This window comes from Tyto alba, unplaced genomic scaffold (assembly GCF_018691265.1).
Source record: "Tyto alba isolate M040663 unplaced genomic scaffold, T.alba_DEE_v4.0 Super-Scaffold_1000006, whole genome shotgun sequence".
Lineage (NCBI taxonomy): Eukaryota > Metazoa > Chordata > Aves > Strigiformes > Tytonidae > Tyto > Tyto alba.
Window position 1 is genome coordinate 10,242,323 of NW_024881272.1, and position 5,355 is coordinate 10,247,677.

Below are 5,355 nucleotides of genomic sequence, written 5' to 3' on the forward strand. Positions count from 1 at the left end.
GGTGGACAAAACCAGCGGAGTTGGGTTTGACACTGTTCACCCACTGGCATCAAAACCTCTGTCTGGGCCAGGCAGAGCATCCTCCCTATCTGACTCGGCCTGCAGCCTTCGTGCAGCTTGGGCAGTGACAGTGCAGGGTGCAACAGGTAGTGACTGGCAACTGGGCGTGTGTGTGTGACCTTGTGTGGTGCTTTCTTCCTAGTGCATGCATTAGCAGGTTGTGTGGTGCAGCACAGGTACATATTGAGCACACACATCTCCTACAGAAGGTGTGTGTGAGAGGGGGACTGTGTGTATAACCATGGGTGTGTGGGTACACAACACAACACCAGGCCTGCTGGCAACAGATGGAGTATACCTGTTATAAGGCGGGAAAAAGATCTTTGCACAGGAGTTAGCAAAGCTCACTGAAAGAGCTTTAAACTAGATTTGAAGGGGGGAAAGGGATAAAACGAGGCGTTCTAGAGAGAAGCCTGGGGGCAGCACGCTGATGTTTGAAGGACGGTGTGCTAGTGAGGTCCTTCGGTCTGCTGTCCCAGTGGAGGTAGAGGATGGAGATCCATGCAGCAGCAAAGTTGCAAGGCTTATTGATGTGTTAGAAACCACGGAAGCATCTGAGGATGGTCATGTAAGAATTAGGACTTCTCCCTGAAAAAGTTGGTGGGATCAATAGCCCAACTGAGCTGCATCTACACTAGTGCACACAGCATGGAGAGCAAACGGGAGGAGCTGGAAGGCACTGTGCAGCAGGAAAACTGTGATATAGTTGACGTAATGGGAACATGGTAGGATGACTTGCACCACTGGAGTGTTGAAATAGATGGCTATAAACTCTTCAGAAGGGATAGGCAGGGAAGGAGAGGCAGTGGGGTAGCCCTGTTCATTAGAGAGTGTTTTGATTGTCTAGAGCTTAATGATGGTGACAATAGGGTTGAGTGTTCCTGGGTAAGAATCAGGGGGAAGGCCAACATGTTAGATATCATGGTAGGAGTCTGTTATAGACCACCCAACCAGGATGAAGAAGCAGGTGAAATATTCTATAAACAGCTGGGAGAAGTCTCACAATTGCTGGCCCTTGTTCTCATGGAGAACTTCAACTTAGCAGATGTCTGCTGGAAATACAAAACAACAGAGAAGAAACAGTCCAGGAAGTTCCTGGAGTGTGTGGAAGATGACTTCCTGACACAGCTGGTGAGTGAGATAACTAGGGAAGGTGCCCCACTGAACCTGTTGTTTGTGAGCAGAAATGGACTTGTGGGTGATGTGATGGTTGGAGGCTGTCTTGGGCACAGCAGTCATAAAATGATAGACTTTGATTCTCAGAGAAGTAAGGAGGGTCAGCAGAATGGCTACCTTGGACTTCTGGAGACAGACTTTGGCCTGTTTAGGAGACTGGTTGACAGAGTCTCTTGGGAAGCAGTCCTGAAGGGCAAAGGAGTCCAAGAAGGTGGACATTATTCAAGAAGGAAATCTGAAAGGTGCAGTAGTAGTGACGTGCGGAAAGACGACTTTACAACCAGTAAGGTTATAAAGTAGGTATGTTTATTCAGCGCTGGACGCACGGGGGATCGCTCCTCCACAGCATGCGTGACCTGGAGCCAAAAGCAGCCCCCCTTTTATGATGCCAAAGTTACATATTCATCAGTCCTAATACATATGCATTATAATTCCAGGAATAGGGAGGGAATATTACAATTAATTCTGGGAAATAATTAACATATCCCCCGCCCCAAGTCCCTCCCCATCACGCCTGCGCAATATCTCTTGGTGGTTGTGGGCAGGGGTCTTCTGATGAAGACTCATAGACTTCACTGTGTTCGCTAGTTGACCCTTGCTTTTGCACAGACTCAGTTCTGTAGTTACACACATCTTGTTCTTCAGGCCTTGTTGGATACGGTTTGTTGCTAACTTGCAGCTCCTTTATCTTGGTGGCTCAGTAGTTCCTTCCTTATCTCAAGGACAATGGTGGGCTCATCCTGTTTTTCTCTCATTCATTCGCAAGGTAGTTATCTAGTTAATGTTTTCTTGAGAAACCATCTGGTTAATGCCTCTTCATTCATACATCAGTAGGCTGTTCCCATGTGCCAAAAGATGAGCTAGTGGGGAGATGACCGGCCTGGGTGAACAGAGAGCCTTGGCTGGAACTCCAGAAAAAAATGAGAGTTTATGACCTTTGGAAGAAGGGGCAGGCAACTCAGGAGAACAAGGATGTCGTGAGGTTATGCAAGGAGGAAATTGGAAGGGCCAAAGCCCAACTAGAACTTAACCTGGCTACTGCCATAAAAGACTATAAAAAAATGTTTCTATAAATACATTAGCAACAAAAGGAGGGCTAAGGAGAATCTCCATCCTTTACTGGATGCAGGAGGAGACATAGTGACAAAAGATGAGGAAAAGGCTGACGTAATTAATGCCTTCTTTGCCTCAGTCTTTAATAATAAAACCAGTTGTTCTCTGGGTACTCAGCCCCCTGAGATAGAATAAGGGGATGGGGAACAGAATCAAGCCCCCATAATCCAAGGGGAAATGTTTAGCAACATGTTACGCTGCTTAGCCACACACAAGTCTATGGAGCCGGATGGGATCCACTCAAGGGTGGTGAGGGAGCTGGCAGAAGTGCTCACCAAGCCAATTCCACTCATTTACCAGCAGTCCTGGCTAACTGAATTTTATTATTAAAGACTGAGGCAAAGAAGGCATTAAGTACCTCAGCCTTTTCTTCATCCTTTATCAGGTCTCAGTTGACAGGAAGTCAGCAAATGTGATGCTCATCTACAAGAAGGGCCAGATGGAGGATACAGGGAACTGCACACCTGTCAGCCTAACCTCAGTAACAGGGAAGGTTGTGGAGCAGATCATCTTGAGTGACATCACATGGCACATACAGGACAACTAGGTGGTCAGGCCCAGTCAGCATGGGTTTATGAAAGACAGGTCTTGCTGGACTAACCTGATCTTCTATGACAAGGTGACCTACTTAGTGGATGAGGGAAAGGCTGTTGGTGTTAAATAACTAGACTTTCTTAAAGTCTTTGATTCTGTTTCCCACAGCATTCTCCTGAAGAAAGTGGCTGCTCATGGCTTGGACGAGTGTACTCTTCACTGGGTAAAAAACTGGCTGGATGGCCAGTCCCAAAGTGTTGTGGTGAATGGAGTTAAATCCATTCAGTGGCCAGTCACAAGTGGTGTTCTCCAGGGCTCATTATTGGGGCCAGTTCTGTTTAATATCTTTATCAATGATCTGGATGAGGGGACTGAGTGCACCCCCAGTAAGTTTGCAGATGACACCAAGTTGGGCGGGAGTGTTGATCTTCTTGAGGGTAGGAAGGCTCTTCAGAGGGATCTGGACAGGCTGGATCAATGGGGCAAGGCCAACTGTATGAGTTCAACAAGGCTGAGTGCCAGGTCCTGCACTTGGGTCACAACCACCCCATGCATTGCTACAGGATTGGGGAAGAGTGGCTGGAAAGATGCCCCATGGAAAAGGACCTGGGGCTGTTGGTTGACAGCCGGATGAATATGAACCAGCAGTGAGCCCAGGTGGCCAAGGCAGTCAACAGCATCCTGGCTTGTGTCAAAAATGGTGTGTCCAGCAGGACTAGGGGAGTGATCATCCCCCTGTACTCGGCACTGGTGAGGCAGCACCTTGAATACTGTGTTCAGTTTTGGGCCCCTCACTACAGGAAAGAAACACATTGAGGTGCTGGAGCATGTTCAAAGAAGGGCAATGAAGCTGGTGAAGGGTCTGGAACACAAGTCTGATGAGGAGAGACTGAGGGAACTGGAGTTTTTAGCCTGGAGACTAGGATGCTCAGGGGAGACCTTATCACTCTCTACAACTACCTGAAAGGAAGTGATAGGACAAGAGGAAATGGCCTCAGGTTGTTCCAGGGGAGGTTTAAATTGGATATTATGAAAAATTTCTTCACTGAAAGTGTTGTCAAGCATTGGAACAGGCTACCCAGGGAAGTGGTTGAATGACGACCCCTGGAAGTATTTAAAAGACGTGTAGATGTGGTGCTTAGGGACATGGTTTCATGGTGGACTTGGCAATGCTAGGTTAATGGTTGGACTTGATGATTTTAAAGGACTTTTCCAACCTAAATGATTCTATGATTCTATGATTAGAACTTTGGGGGAATAGTGAAGAAAGGTCATTTTGAAATTTGTTACATGTTTATTAGCATTTTGTCTATTAACAGTGTTTTAGCTCTTATATTGCCAATACTGAACCTGAATGTATATTTTACTGATTGCCAGTTAATTATCTGCTATTAATAAATCAATAAACAAGGTTGATTGTGATTCAGTTTAAACTGAGTGAACGACGCAGTTTTTTCCTGTCATGCCATTGGATTGTACTTGTAGATATTACATGATGTGTAATGTAGTTATGAGTTAGAGAAGTTATCTGCTAGTGGGAGGGATAGACAACTATTGACAATGAAAAGTTAATCTCAGTATTAATTTAGTAGGACACTTATGTGAAGGTTTTTGGGCAAAACAGCGACTGGTTCTAGAATTCTGTGTGCTCTAATGGTAACATTAAATTAAAGTGTGACAACAAGCATGCTGGTAGAACATGCTGAAATTATACTGGTCAGAGATGCTATTCCAGCAGTGACTAATACACAAACTTTCTCAGATCTGTCTTCCTAACAGAAAATGGCTTCCAAATACTGTTCTCAAAATTATTCAGGTTTGAACAAACACTCTGAATTTTTATGTTAAACCCCAACTTTGAGTAGGGAGTTATTAAAGTATTGAGTAACTTGGTCTCACCTCATAAATGTCATTACTTTGTGCAGAAGTTTTGGACAAGATAACTTCTGGAGGTCCCTTCCAACCTGAACTTTCCTATGATTCTACATCTTGACATGCAGTTTTGCTAGTACAGCAAATATGTGGTGATATTTTGGCTGTCTGGCTTTGCCCACAGCAATGTTTGAGTGTGGTCACACCAGTTTTAAAAGCAATAGCTGTGCTTCCATAGGTAAAATCCAGCTGCCTTCACTTGCATAACTACTTAAATGTTTCCAGTTTTCTTATCAAGGTGAGGTATGGGTACTCTAGAGATTAAATTTTCTGTCTGCCCTAGAGATCCTGAGGCATGGTTTGCTTATGCGCTCTGTTTTGTGAGAGGCTTGAGATGACAGTCAGACATGATAAAAGACATTAGTTTTGAATCAATTGATAGTCCGTGGAAGAGGTGAGGAACAAAATAACTATTAAGTTCCTGACTTTATTTCTGCTTGGTTAGGGTAAGTTTAATCAATGAATTAAGAAGACCACAAATACAAGACTGGAAAGGACTGAATCTGGTCCCTTGCTTTGTGACTGAAGATTATTTTTTTG

At 44.8% G+C, this 5,355-nt stretch overlaps 1 pseudogene; it reads left to right on the forward strand.

Annotated features, from left to right (window-relative positions):
• Positions 1–490: 490 nt before the first annotated feature.
• Positions 491–4,659, forward strand: LOC116963088 (annotated as a pseudogene).
• Positions 4,660–5,355: the final 696 nt, after the last annotated feature.